Source organism: Vigna umbellata, chromosome 1 (assembly GCF_029865625.1).
Source record: "Vigna umbellata cultivar VRB3 chromosome 1, Vumbellata_1.0, whole genome shotgun sequence".
In the NCBI taxonomy this organism is placed as follows: domain Eukaryota; kingdom Viridiplantae; phylum Streptophyta; class Magnoliopsida; order Fabales; family Fabaceae; genus Vigna; species Vigna umbellata.
In genome coordinates, this window is record NC_142165.1 from 69,745,023 (window position 1) to 69,761,284 (window position 16,262).

The following is a 16,262-nucleotide window of genomic DNA, read 5'->3' on the forward strand; positions in this document are numbered from 1 at the left end:
GACCGGCGGAGGCAGCAGCGTCGTCGGAGGCAGCGCACAGCGAGAGGAGACGCAGAGTCGTGGACGGTTGAGGATGGAGAAGGAGAAGAAATGGAACAACACCGACGATGGAAGCACGACCGCGGAGGGGGAGTGGCGGCGAGGAAAAGCGCAGTGGTAGAGGAACAGTGGAGAAGAGAAATGTCGCGTGAAGGAGAAGAAGCGTTGCGGTCATGGAAATATAAACACGAATTTACCTCGGATAACCAAATAACCGAGTCAGAAAGCAGCTACTACCTCGGCTATCTTCCAGACCGAGGCATAAACATTTCAGTAAATTCAATTTTTCAAATTAAATTTGGCTATATGCCTCGGTTTTCCGCCAACCCGAAGCGGAAAAGCCTCTACGGCTTCGGTTTAAAGCAACCGAAGCAGTATCCCAATGTACTTGAGGGAGCAGTTCAGAATGTTCAGAAGGAGCAGTTCAGAATGTTCAGAAGGAGCAGTTCAGAATGTTCAGAGGGAGCAGGTTATACTGCCTCGGTTCTGAGTATTAACTGAGGCCATATCCCTGTTTCGAAAAAGTTGTCAGTGGTAGCAGGGCGACGTGGCAGGAAGAGCAGGGTATACTGCCTCGGTTCTAAGTGTTAACCGAGACAGTATCTTTGTCTTAAAAAAGTTTTCAGCTGAAGCGTCAGAGTTTTGTAATATTTTAAATATAAATAATTTTTATAACTTTATTATAAATAGTTTTTATTTATTTTACAGGTAGTTTTATAATAAAAATTGGTTAAGTTTAAAAAACTGTAAAATTAAAAGAATTTAATAAAATAATTATTTCAATTTTAAAAAAAAAATTAAAGAATAAATTTTGAAAACGAATATGAAAAAAAAGAGAAACTCTCTCTCTCTCGATAAAGTATATCCATACCTTATATAAAAAAGTTTTTTTTTTCTGTCTACATTTTTTTCAAAATTTACCATTTAAATAAAGCCTTTTTTTTAAATTAAAATAATTATTTTATAAATTTTACCATTTCTTTAAATTTAACCGTTTTTTTTAACTGAATATTTTTAATTATGAAACTACCTCTAAAATAAATAAAAAACATTTACATTAAAGTTATAAAAAGTATTTATATTTAATTTCATAAATATTTATATCTATATATAAAAAATTCATCTTTTGGTATCAATATTTATTTTCCAGATGTAACATCCCATAATCTCACACTTGATAATTCATAAATGATATATTGTAGCATTACATTTTTTAAGGTAACATCCCATAATCTCACACTTGATAATTCATAGTTGATATGTATATATGTTTTAAACTCAGATTTCAACTACAAACTCATAAATATAACTCGAATTCTTGTAATTTATTCTTCTCTCTCTTTTTTCATTGGCACTGAATCAGGCGACATTCCTTCATCTGCTCCCGTATAACGAATTATACGATCATCGCACAAACACAAACACAAACAAGTAGGGTGAGCTAACATGCAACAAATCATTTATAAAACATGCATAATTACTTTGATACACTCAACAAACATCATATAATAATTATGTCAGATACCCTCATACCATCATACAACAATCGCACCATAGATACTCATCCCATCATACCACAGTCCCTAATAGACACTCATCCCACAATACCCAATAAACACTCATCCCACAATACCCAATAGACACTCATTCCACAATACCCAATAGACACTCATTCCACAACACCCAATAGACACTCATTCGGATGATACGTTGATGAGCGGTCACGGGAGGTTATGCACTTGGGATGACTTCTACTTCTTCTTACAAATACACTTCCAAAATACTCCATACCATCCACAAGGTTAGTCCTCAACACTATGTCCAAAACTGGCACATAGACCAGGACCTCCTGCCCCTCTCACCACATAATTCATCCTTCTCTACTTGAGACTGAATGATTATTATAGTATCAGGATAACCTCCAACAACAAGACCCTCAACATCAACATATACACTAATGCCATATCATTACAGAATCTCTCCATGAGACTCATACCATGCTCATATTCCTCAACTCATATTATACCATTACAAAATCTCCCCTAATACTCATATCATGTTCAGATGCATAAATTCAAATCCAATATAATAAAATACAATCATCACAGAAATCATACAAAATGAATATATGGTCATCGGAGAAGTGAGATGATCAATGTATTATGTGTGAGTTAAGAGTTATGGTTGGTGACTTCCGACTCATAGAATGAGATGAATAAGTTCTCTACGGTATTGATAACAGCGCATGCAAAACGGGCACGGAGAAAAGGATTTTTTTTTTAGAATTTTATTCACCTAAAGTTATTTTGTCTTCTTCTTCATTCAATCCGAAAGTCCCTTTGTCCACTTTCCCATTCCCTTTATTTATTTATTATTTATTTTATTTTATTTTATTAATTCATTTATTTATTTTACAAAAATGTATTCTTTGGGAAAAATCCCATGTCCCAAGTGTTACAAGATGTTTACCATCTGTGCTACTGTAAACTTTTGTTTAACTTATCACGTTTTTATTTATATAAGCTTATTAATTATATTTTCCATTCACAAAGAAATTTATTACTACTAGTAATAAAATTGTTACTATTAAGGTAAATATGTTAGCAAAAATCAAAGATGAAGTTTTGATGATGAACAGATTTGCACAAGTCAAGATCCATAAAGACAAATTGAAGATCTCTGTATTTTATAAAGCTTTTATAATAATCAAAGTTGATGATGTAGTAGTGCTCACAGATGTATTAGGACTGATTCTTGTAATTTACATTTAAATGCTGTTGAGAATCGTCCAAAATCTGTTTTAATCGATTAAACCCAGTTTTAATCGATTAAAACCGAGGCTGGCTCTGAAAACCCAAGTGCCACTGTAATAATCGATTAAAGTTCATAATAATCGATTAGTTAATCGATTAATCCTGAGAATAATCGATTAACACTAGCCGTTGGGGATTTCATATTTGAAAAACTAGCCGTTGTACTCATTTTAATCGATTAATACTTGTGTTAATCGATTAAATGCGTTAGATGGCCCGTTTTCAAAGAATGGAAGGGTATTAGGCTGAGTCTATAAAATGGCTCACTCTTTATCTCAAAAATAACTCTTCCCTTGTGCAAAAGATCTCTGAACTCTTTGAGAACTCTGTGAGATTGTTGAAGCTAAGGAAACTCTTGTCTGCAAAGTCCTGAAGTGCTACTGCGGTGACAGAGGAATAGCTTGTTCATCCTTGGTGTGTCCGAGGAAGTGCCTGGAAGAGAATCATCCTTCGTGAAGCATTCGAAGGAGGTGATCATCCTTTGTGAAGATTCAAAGGAAGTGTAAGTTCATCTCTTGTGGTTTCAAGAGAGGTGGTATTTCTAAACTCTTACAAATTGTTTTTCTTTGTGACTAATATTTGTAAGTGTTTTGTGTTAGTGAAAAAGGTTTATCTTGTTTGAGATAAGCGACTGGACGTAGGATCCTAGTGATCTGAACCAGGATAAAATCACCTGTGTAATTTTTCTCTTTCCCTTACTCTGTCATTTATATTTAATCATTCGCCCAGTAAGAAAAATTAAGAGAAAAATAATAAAAGGCACAATAAAAGTATATAACCAATTCACCCCCCCCCCCTCTTGGTTTGTTCCACGCTAATAATTTCGTTGCAGCGATTCTAACAATTGGCATCAGAGCTTGCTTTGATAGTCATTCAAATGGCAGGATCACATCAAACCTTTGCAGAGGGTGCATCAATCAATAGACCCCCACTATTCACAGGTGAGAACTATGCATTCTGGAAGGTAAGAATGCAAATATTTATTGAATCTATTGATTGTGAAATTTGGGATGTTATTGCGTCTAGCTCTTCTGTTCCTACTAACAATACACAGGAACCAAAGCCCCGTGGTCAATGGACCATTGAAGAAAAGAAAAGATTTCAGAATGATGTAAAAGCTCGGAATATTATTGCATCAGCATTGACTGTTGATGAGTTCTACAGGGTTTTTGTCTGCAAAACTGCTCAAGAAATGTGGGACGTGCTCAGAGTGACACATGAAGGAACAGATGACGTAAAGAGGGCAAGAAAGAACTCCCTAATTCAAGAGTATGAAATGTTCCGGATGAAGCAAGGAGAAACAATTTCCGACGTTCAAAAACGCTTCACCAACATTGTCAATCATCTCATTGGACTAGGTAAGTCATTTGATACTGATGAATTAAACATTAAAATCTTGAAGTCTTTAGACAGGTCGTGGCAACCTAAGGTGACTGCAATCTCGGAGTCACAAAACCTCAACACCATGACTATGGCGGCACTATTTGGAAAGTTGAGGGAACATGAATTAGATCTTGGAAGACTTGATGAAGAAGAAGCAAAAGCCAAAACCAACAAGAAGAGTTGGGCATTAAAATCAGAGGTTGAAAGAAGCAAAGCTAAATCGGAAGATGAAGATTCAGACGAAGAGGAAAACTTAAGCCTAGTGATCAAAAGATTAAACAAGTTCATGAAGTCTAAAGGTAAAGGAAGGTTTAGATACGAAAAGAAAGATAATCAAGTATCTTCCTCAAATTACCGATGCTATGGCTGTGGAGAAAAGGGGCATCTAAAGGCAGACTGCCCAAATCAAAAGAAAGGTGAAGACAAAAAGGAGAAAAGATTCTTCAAGAAAAAGAAAGCATACATTGCATGGGAAGACGATAATGAGTCCATTTCAGATTCAAGCGAGTCATATGAAGAAGCAAACATCTGTTTAATGGCAGATGATGATAATGTCAGCCAAGTAAGTAGCTCACATTATTCTGATAATAATAGTCAAGTTGATGAAGATGAGATGCATGAAACATATGCTGCATTGTTAATTGAATCTGAAAAATTAAATATTTCTCATAAAAAGCTGAAAAAGGATTTTAAAAATTTAAAATCTGAATTTGACAACCTTCTTGAAGAAAATAAAAATTTGAAGTTTACTTCTGAAAATCTAACTAAAATAAATGATGCCTTGAAAACTGAATTTACAAATTCATCTGAAGAAAACAGAAGTTTGAAAAATAAATTTTTATATCAAGCAGAAGAAATCAGGAATTTAAAAAGTAAAGTTTTATATTATGAAAAAGAAAAATATATTGCTAATAATGAATGTGAGTCTTGCACACAATTCAAATATTTTTCTGAAAATACAACCTTAGGAGAATGTAGTAAAAATAACGAAAATAAGGTTGTTAAAAATGAGTATGTTCCTAAAATTAAAAACAAACAGGATAATAGAACCCGTAGAATATGGGCAGAAAAAGGAACAACTTATAGGAACACAAACGTTGTATCATGCTTTTATTGTATGAAAAAGGGTCATACTTCAAATAAATGTAAAATTAAGCATTATGGTGTTCCAAGTGGTAGATATGTTTGGGTTGTAAAATGATTTTTTTTCTAAATCTAACCCAAAGGACCCATACAAGTAGTTGGGTACCTATTGTTTAATATTTAGAATTTCTTTAAAACAAAATTTAAGAAAATTTTATTCCAAGGCCGATGAAACTATTTTTTTTGGATATCTTCTAATATACAAAGCATATATAGTTTTCAATCGGAAAACATTTGAAATAGAAGAATGTGTGCATGTTGTCTTTGATGAAATTGCAGACCTTGAGGCAAAACCTCTTGAGTCAGTTGAATTAGATGCAGGCAATGATGAAGATTTGTAGAAGACAACAAATGAAGCGAAGAATGATGACAATTCTCAAGATGAAGATCTAAACAAAATGTGGAAACAACCTAGAGGATTATCATTACAAAGTTGGAGGCATATCTAAAGGGGTAAACATTAGAAGAGATTTAAGAATCTTTAGAAATATCTTAGGATTGAATTTTTAAATGCGTTCCAGTTTTGCAATTTTGAAAAACTAGCCATATTTTTGTATGCTTTAAAATTCCTATCTTATATAGTTCAATGTATGTTTAAATAATGTTTTATAAGTTCTTCATCCTAAAATTATTTACTTTAAATATCCTATTGTGTATGTTTGAATGAATCTTTAAATTTGAAATATTTTTAGCTCATATGCATACATGCTTTTATGAAGGGGGAGTATTATCTTAGGCGGAGAACATCAAACACACCTTTTTAATTATGATCAAAAAGGGGGAGAAAATGTTTAAAGCTTATTTAAGCTTATTTGCTTATTTGTGTTTATTCACTAATGCACTTTTTCTTCCATAAGTTGTGTTTTATCCAGATTATTACTAAAAGCTTTAAATCAAAGTAGTTTTTGATCATCATCAAAAAGGGGGAGAATGTTAGCAAAAATCAAAGATGAAGTTTTGATGATGAACAGATTTGCACAAGTCAAGATCCATAAAGACAAATTGAAGATCTCTGTATTTTATAAAGCTTTTATAATAATCAAAGTTGATGATGTAGTAGTGCTCACAGATGTATTAGGACTGATTCTTGTAATTTACATTTAAATGCTGTTGAGAATCATCCAAAATCTGTTTTAATCGATTAAACCCAGTTTTAATCGATTAAAACTGAGGCTGGCTCTGAAAACCCAAGTGCCACTGTAATAATTGATTAAAGTTCATAATAATCGATTAGTTAATCGATTAATCCTGAGAATAATCGATTAACACTAGCCGTTGGGGATTTCATATTTGAAAAACTAGCCGTTGTACTCATTTTAATCGATTAATACTTGTGTTAATCGATTAAATGCGTTAGATGGCCCGTTTTCGAAGAATGGAAGGGTATTAGGCTGAGTCTATAAAATGGCTCACTCTTTATCTCAAAAATAACTCTTCCCTTGTGCAAAAGATCTCTGAACTCTTTGAGAACTCTGTGAGATTGTTGAAGCTAAGGAAACTCTTGTCTGCAAAGTCCTGAAGTGCTATTGCGGTGACAGAGGAATAACTTGTTCATCCTTGGTGTGTCCGAGGAAGTGCCTGGAAGAGAATCATCCTTCGTGAAGCATTCGAAGGAGGTGATCATCCTTTGTGAAGATTCAAAGGAAGTGTAAGTTCATCTCTTGTGGTTTCAAGAGAGGTGGTATTTTTAAACTCTTACAAATTGTTTTTCTTTGTGACTAATATTTGTAAGTGTTTTGTGTTAGTGAAAAAGGTTTATCTTGTTTGAGATAAGCGACTGGACGTAGGATCCTAGTGATCTGAACCAGGATAAAATCACCTGTGTAATTTTTCTCTTTCCCTTACTCTGTCATTTATATTTAATCATTCTCCCAGTAAGAAAAATTAAGAGAAAAATAATAAAAGGCACAATAAAAGTATATAACCAATTCACCCCCCTCTTGGTTTGTTCCACGCTAATAATTCCGTTGCAGCGATTCTAACAAAATATTTTTCATGGGTCTTACACCAGACTTACCCTTTAAATATTTTTTCTAAAATTAATATAATTATTTATCAATTTTACCATTTTTTTAATTTAACGTTTTATTTACGTTGACCTTTTCTAAACCTAACCATTTTATAATTATAAACTATTTAGAAAATAAATAAAAATTGTTTACAATAAATTTATGAAAATGATTTAATTTTAGTTTCATTATTTATACTATTATATTAAAGAAATATTTCTTTATATCCATATTTTCTTTTCTATTTTATCTTTTATATAAACTTTTCTTAAATTAAATTAATTCTTTTACTATTTTATCTTAAAGTGATATTTTTTTAAAAATTTAATTATTTTTTTACTTAGGTTTAAACCTTCAAATAATCCTCGTATTTGTTGGGAATCTCAAATGGGTCCTCTTGAGACAATTTAAAAAAAAGGACCCACTTGAGATTCTTCAACAAATACGACGATCTGAGAGTTTAAACCTTTTATTTAATTATTTTTTTTTTTAAATTTAACTATTTTAAAAAAAATGATTATTTGTAAATATTTAGAAAATGATATTTTAGAAGTAGCTTAAAAATAGTGAGATGCGATTAGAAGTGATAGTAGTTTAAAAATAGTGTAACAACTTAGATCACCAAAATCTAATGAGAAATGGGTAAAATTTGGTATGAGAGGTTTTAGAGTGTTGGTTTGATTTAGTGCACTTAATTCCTCACCAAAAGAGAAAAATGGTAATCAATTGGAGTTATAAACATGTTTTTGAATCAATTCTAATGTCAATAATACTAATTTGGTCATTTGGATGTGTTTTAGGTGCAACCAAATTTGAAAATCATGTTGTTGTAAACAACTGGCAGGAATGATCGATTATCAGACCTGATAATCGATTATTTCAGTCATTATTATATCTTTGTTGAAAAATTCTCTGGAATAATAATTATCAGACCTGATAATCGATTATTGTAGTAAGTATTATGAGATAATCAATACATAAGTTTACCCTATTTTTTTTGTCTTGTCTGTGTTGTGCGTTCGGTTGTATGTCCTGTTGCAATGATCATCCATGTGGATGTGAGCAGAAGGAGAAGAGTTGCTAGAAGAAGCACTGGAAGAGGTGGAAGTGAAGACTGAACCTTAGGACGTTCGGTCAGTTGTTGGCCTCTTCTTTTGTAGATAGCATTCGGTATAAGTTTATTTTGTAAACCGTTCGTTCTAGTTGTAGCCATTGTACAATTTTAACTCCTTGCTAGTTTGTAAGGCCGTTCGGCCATAACTATACGTATTATCTTTTGTAATACTGATATGTAATATTATTAATATGTGATTATTCTCTTATATGGTTGTATAGTGTATTTTTGGGATGTTACATGTAATAACAACTTATAGGTTTTCTTTGAGTTGACTATTTTGTAATATTAAATGTATGACAAATTCTATGGTAATTGATGCTATAAAAATTGAAATCTTACATCATATATAATAAAAAATTCCAAAAATTAAATAAAATTCACTTACAATAATTAAATTAAATGTTTTACTTTTTTACCCTTTAATTAACACTTTCTTTTAAATTTAACTTTTTTTTATTTTACCACATTTTTTAATGTTAACTATTTTTACCTTAATATGACTATCTATAATAAAAAAATTCTATAAATTAAATAAAATCGACTTACAATAAAAATATAAATTTTATTTATATTTTTTTTATAATAATAATAATAATAATTTTATTATTATTAAAAAAGTGAACATAGTATATATTTGCACTAGTATATATATTTATATATCTATAGATATGTATAAAAATGATTTCTTTTATAGGTGTCCACATGTTTTTTCGATTTTACAGTGGTATTTTTTTTTCAAATTTTATCATTTTTTAAAAATTAATTAAATAAAAATTATCGTCAAAATAAATATAAACTACTTATAACTAAATTATAAAAATGATTTATTTTTATTTTTATAATTATAATTTAATTATTTTCTATCAGAAACAAAGTGAACAAAACATACGTGTGTTTATTAACTTTTGTTATCATAAAAGATTGAGCACATGCAATTAACGTACGTGTTTTCGTACATCATAAGAATCCTAGAATAGAGGACAAGAATCTTACTTGATCAAAATATTAATCATTTTTTACCTTTTGAATGATTCGCTTTGGAGTTTGAAATTATTTTCTTAACATTACCTATTTTAGAACTAGATTGTACCTGCTATGACTTGTAAAAGAGAGAAAAACACTAGTTGAAGCCAATAATACCAAGTTGAACATGTATGAGTCTTTAAGTTATAAACGATACACCCACAAGATGATATACTCACTAGGTGAGACACTACTCGTTGGCCAAGAGAAAATTTGAATTCTTGAGAGATCTCCAAAAGATACACTGAGCCTAGAAGATTTAGTCAAGCTTGTGGATTTGACTCCTAAGAATTTGGGTTATTGAACGAGTAATATTATCATTACCAAAAACATATTATAAAAGTCTAGAGAGCTTAGGATTGTTGGATCACTAGGTAATCACTAGTACAGATAGAGGAAATGGCACCGGTTATTTTCGCTGATAGGCACCGGTTCCTGAACCGAGGCATATTCAGGCGAGGTAAAAAGTGATAGACTTTATGCCTCGGTTATTAGAACCGAAATTGTTCCTCTGCCTCTACTGTCTCGGTTGGAGGCTGAACCGAGGCAGTAGGGTCTTATTTTTATTTTTTTTTTCCTTTTTCTTTAGCCAGTTAACAGCACCTTCAACATCTCCAATGAAGTTGATCATTCTCAGATTCGAAACCAGATCAATCCAGACCAAACAAACGTCCAAAAGATGCACGTAAAACAAATCAAAACAAATTCTCAGATTCAAAAAATTATTCTCAGATTCAATTCAATAAATCAACACAGATTCAATTCAACAAAATGCAAAACTCTACTGATCCAAAACTGCACTGAAACCAAATGCAAAACCCAAAGCAGCTACGGTCAACATCAAAAAAACCCTAATCAGGCCACCGCACCGCACCAGACCTGGTTGTTCTGCCGCAGTCCGTCGACGCAGACCGGACACCGCACCAGACTCGCCAATCAGGCCACCGCTGCTCCTGCGTCCGCTCTGTTCTTCGCCAACAGCCTCAGCTTCGCCGTCGCCGATCGCTTCACCACCACCAACGAAGAATGCAGTCCGTCGCCGCAGATCTGCCCTCCGTGCGCCCAGATCTGCCCTCCGTCGCCGCAGATCTGCCCTCCGTGCGCCCAGATCTGCCCTCCGTCACCGCTGCGTCGTCGTCGCCGCGTGTCGTTGCCGCTGCGTTCTTGGTGCCGCGACCTTGCTGTCGCCGTTGCGTCCACCATGGCGAGGCGGAGAAGATGCAGAGAAGGGGCAGAGAAGAGAGAAGAGAAGAGCTGCGTAGGGTGGGGGCAGAGAAGAGAGAAGAGAAGAGCTGCGAGGGAGAAGACGCAGAGAAGAGAGAAGTGCTTTGGGGGAAATGGGGGAAATGAGCAGGAAGCTTCCTCGGGTGAATTAAAAGCACAATATGCCTCGGGTGTATGCCAACCGAGGCCGATCTAGAGTCTAATATGCCTCGGGTCCATGCCAACCGAGGTCGTATCTTTGCTATGTGAGGATTATGCCTCGGTTCACTCTGATAACCGAATCAATATTATTTTTAGGCACCGGTTGTTTAACAACCGAGGCATATAATGCTTTTAAAATTACGACAATGCCACCGCTTTTTGATATGCTTCGGTTCAGTAAGAACCGAGTCATAATGTACGAGTTAAAAACGTCATTTTTTACTAGTGAATGTTTGAATTCATTGGACGAATTTTGTTGAATGTTTTCTTTAGGACTTGGTTGCTCAACAAATTAGTTTCTTACTTAGCGAAAATAAATTTATTAATTTGAAAAATTAATTATATTTTTATTAATTGAATATTTATCATAATCTTACAAGATAATGCTTATAAAGAAGTATTCACTGTATACATAAATTAGAAATATTATATATATACTGATATAAAAAAATTATTCTTTTAAAATATATATATATATATATAAAAGGAAGTATTTAGAATTTTTCAAAATTCTATCATACCACACATGCTCAATCACAATATAAGAAATTCAACAAAACTAAAAATTAGTACAAATCCAAGAAAGCAAGTTTATGATATCACAATAGTCAATAATTAACACAAAATATGAACATTGTAAAAGTTAAAATTTAGCTTTGCGCACCTTGGTTGACATAAGATGTTCTATCTATACATAAAAACATCAAAAGACGTTTAGATTATATTATTATAATCATCGATCAGATGGTTCTAATGACACATGCATTCAGAAAAAATCCACATGCAAGAAGAAATCATATTGGACTTAGAAAAATAACAAAAGATCAACTTACTTAGACGAAGAAATTGATCGGCTAGATTTGAAGAACTCGTTATAAGGATTAATCCTACGCTCTTAGATCTTCAAACAGATAAATAAGAAATGAGAACAAGAAGAGAGAAGACAAAATACTAGAAAAATAGTTTAAAAAAAATATTGTGCTTTTAACTAATGAACTCGTTTATGAAATTTCTAGTTATATTTAAACATTTTAATATTAAAATAATCGAATCTTATTATTTTAAATATATTATCCATTCCAAAATACTATTTTTTTTAAATCTTTCCCACCGTCTATTAAATAAACATGCAAAGAGAAAAATAAGATAATTTAATATATGAAAGAGTTAGTAAAATACAAATAATTTTTTATTTTCTTTCTTAATAAGCTTAAACCTTTATTATACCAAATATTTTCTAAAATATGTAAAATAAATTAACTTTTAATGTAAAAATATATGGATCTTCGGTAGATTATTTGTTATCCACTTCTTTTTTCTCAACTAATTTTCAAATCTTTTTAAATAGAATATCAATACCTTTAGAGCGATCATGAAATACTAAGTTTTACTATAAGGAATAAAAGTCACGTCAATATCATTTTTGTATTAACGAAAGACTTTATATTTTATAAATGTAAAAACAAACAACCAATGATGGACAACTTATTGAAAAAATTAAATGGCACTAACTCAATTAAAAAAATATAAATATCTTTGGTATTTAATAAACAAAAATATTTAAAAAAATTAATTAAAAATATCTAAATTTATCAGAATTGAAACTTAATTAAATCAATTATAAAAAAAACGTTTTATAAATTGTTTTAAAAAAAATTATTCAATCTTACTAACTAATATGTTATTTTTTTTGACATACTAAAATGTTAAATATATTTCCATGAAATATTATTATTATGGTTATAAAATTGTTATTTTATTATTTTGATTTGTTTGTTTGTGTTGAATGCTTCTTTTGGTGAGCATAAGTTAGATGAGTAAGAGGAGATGGTAGAAGATAAAATGTAAACTTTCGTTTCTTTATTTTGTTGGATATTTTAATTATTTGTAATTAACAGTGGATTTTGATCAATAATTTTTGAAAATTAGAATGTGTAATAGCCACTGAAATTTATTCTTCATACACAATAAGGTAGTATGAACAATCTTCCTTTAATCATAAATCCGTACAACACGTCTCATTGCCCGTGAATAAAAGATATAGATCCGCATTGTTTTTATTATAATTAATATTTTATTTATTCTGAAACCTTTATTTATTTAATAATGAATTTCGGCTAATAAGTACTTTATGTGAATAATTTTTCTAGTAATAGAAGTATTTAAATTTAATTTTTATACTCATTATTAATATAATCAAATATTTTGAGAGTAAAATGGCACAGCATTGACTATTAATAGTGATTTTATAGTCTTAACATTACTGAATATTTTTGTGTTTTGAAAAAATTATATTTAAAACAACTTTTTTACATAGTATAATAGAAAAAAAATACCGTTTTTGAGCTCTTTTATTTTCTTGATTTATCTTTTCCATGTTTTTTTCGGAAGAACAGTTATTTTGTTCACTCAGGTTCCACGATTTTTAAATTTACTTCAAGTCTTAATTAAGCACTACTCCTATGTTTCTATCTGTCATTTTCATTAAAAATTGAAATTCAATATATTTATAAAATTGCTAATAATTAAAATCAGTTTTTTTATCATCACAATATAAATTATGTTTTGGTTTGGACAAACTAAAATACTAAAAGTTTCAAAAGCATAAAAAAAAGAAAAAACTACTAGTAATGGAGATGCGGGGTATCGATCCCCGTACCTCTCGCATGCTAAGCGAGCGCTCTACCATCTGAGCTACATCCCCATACAAAAGAATGAAAAATATTGTTTCATTTTATCTGTTTTGTTTGGACTTTGAATTCTGTCTTAAATGGCCAAAAAGTAAAGTTGCAGATTCATTACTATACTGTCCACACCTCATATTTCATTAATTGGTGAAATTAAAACTATCACCACTTATAGCTCAATAATGATAGTATGTTTTAACACCAAGTTTTTGCTACAAATATTTTATTAGGACTTTATGTTCATTGTTAACTAGTATTTCGTAGGATTGGGAAAATATAATTTTTCTCTACTAAATTATAGTTAATTATATTATGCTTAAAAGAATTAATCTATTTTCATTAGAAAATAAATAAACTATTTCCAAGTTCAGTTTTGAAAAACTGAATTTTAATAGATTTTCAGTTCAATTTATTATTTGAGAAGTGTATTGATGATTTTTCCATTATTTCCTCATCTTCAATTGTTTTCCTAAATTGTGAACCAAAGAAACGTTAAAGCTTTTAATTATAAAATATGAAAAGTTAATATATTTTCCCATTATAAGGATGTGTTCAAGTTATTATTGTCTATACATTATATATAAATTAAAAATTGTATTATGTTTAAAAATATACAAAGAGATATAACATTTTATTGTTCATATTTTGTATATTTTATTTAATTCCAATAATTATAATTTTGAATTATTACTTATCATGATGATCTAATTTGTATCTAGTCTTCGATTTTTTCCTTTTTATTTTCTTAATAATTATTAGTTCCAAATCATTTACGTTTTTAACATGGCAATATAAATTGTTCAATATTGATTATTTAATCATTATCTATTATTTATTATTTAATCTCATAAGTTTTATTTTTATTTTATTAACAAATAAAAATTGACATGAAATTATTCTTCACAATAAATATTTTGAATATCTCGTATTATATAGTATCATAGTTAAAAATAAGTGAGTTATATATATATATATAATTTTTTTTCTTTCAAATTATTTAAAAAATTATGTTTTATGGTTAAACAAAACTATATATCTGATGACGACAGAAAGCCATTCTGGCAGCGCTTTCAGGTGAGCAATCCATTACACTAATGTCCCTCTTAAATTACTATGTTTTGTAATTAATGTTTGTTCTCTTTAATGTTACAGATGAAGGTGCAGTGGAAACCTGAACATGAAAGTCAGATACATAGAAATTTCCACATGAAAGCATCTCATCGGCTGTCAGAGATGTTTAGGGACGCCCGCAATGCAGGACAGCGCCCTAACTGGCTGGGTGAACAAATTTGGAACTCTTTACTAGCCCATTGGAATACAGTAGAGTTCCGCAATAAGTGTGCCAAAGCCCAGCGGAACAGAGCATCTGAAAGGGGTGGCACCCTGCATACTGGTGGGTCGATCACCATTCATGAGCATGCCATTCGTATGGTATAATCTCATTACATAACTTTTTCTTTCATACATAAGTTATGTATATTCTATTTCATATGTACGCTTGTAATTCTTAATTATGTTATAGGCACAGGCTCTAGGACGGGCGGTCCATGTTGATGAGGTCTTTGCACAGACTCATGTTCGGAAGGGAACTAATCAATTTGTTGATGAAAGATCTCGCAAGACTCATGTAAGCAAATAACACTATTACTATTACTAATTTTTCATTTATGTTATACTATCGTTCCCTGACATTGCTTTTAATATTTCAACAGGAAGACTTTTCTACGAGACTTTCACAGGTTAGATCTGAACATGAGTCAGCTCCTACACCGGATGATGCCAGTAATGCAGATGATGACATCCGTAGGACGCAGTGCTGGATCGACATCGTTGGTGGGAAGAAAAAAGGACGAGTGTATGGTGCGGGACAGCTTGCTGCAAACTATACAGCATCCAGAGGAGGTACTCTGAAGCACCAGCCTTCTTCTTCCACCAGTACTCCTGACGAGGTCGTTCTTCGCCTCACGCAGGAACTCCGACAACGTGACCAGGAGATCACTGATCTTAGAGCAGAGTTTACAAACTTTAAGGCCCTGGTCATGAGAGTCTTGCCTGAAACCTCACAGGACGTACAAAATATCCCTCCGACCCAGCCACGACCCTCCTCATCACCTGCTGCCACTCAGCAGCCCACATCAGTCCAACCCTCATCAGTCCAACCCTCATCAGTCTAACCCTCATCAGTCCAACCCACACCAGTCCAGCCATTAGTAGAGGAGCAGGATGATGAAGATCATTCTGATGATAGTTATGTACATTATTAGTTTCATTTTCTTATTACTTGTTACAGAAACATTTGGATATTAGAACATTTTTGACTTGATATAATTTCAATGTTAGTTAGATCTACTTCCAGACTTTGGATGTTAGAACATCCTTTTGTTACATTGTTTTATATTTGAACTATAAGTACATTATCTATACATTAGTGGATGTTCGTTGGATTAATTGATGTTCAATGGATATTGATAACTGATTGCATCTTTGAGATGCACATTATGCATGTTTGTGTGTGCTTGAAAACTGATATGCAGGTCTGTTTGTAATTGAATTTTGATATACAGGTTTGGGTTACACAGATAATGCCATTTCTCTGAAAGCTTCTCTGCAACTTACCGAAGGC

The 16,262-nt window shown here is 31.7% G+C and overlaps 1 non-coding gene across 1 annotated transcript; it reads right to left on the reverse strand.

Annotated features, from left to right (window-relative positions):
• Nucleotides 1-13,583: 13,583 nt before the first annotated feature.
• On the reverse strand, nucleotides 13,584-13,656 carry TRNAA-AGC (transfer RNA alanine (anticodon AGC)). Its single transcript has one exon. It is a non-coding gene; the product is annotated as a tRNA-Ala (tRNA).
• Between the last annotated feature and the right edge of the window lie 2,606 nt (nucleotides 13,657-16,262).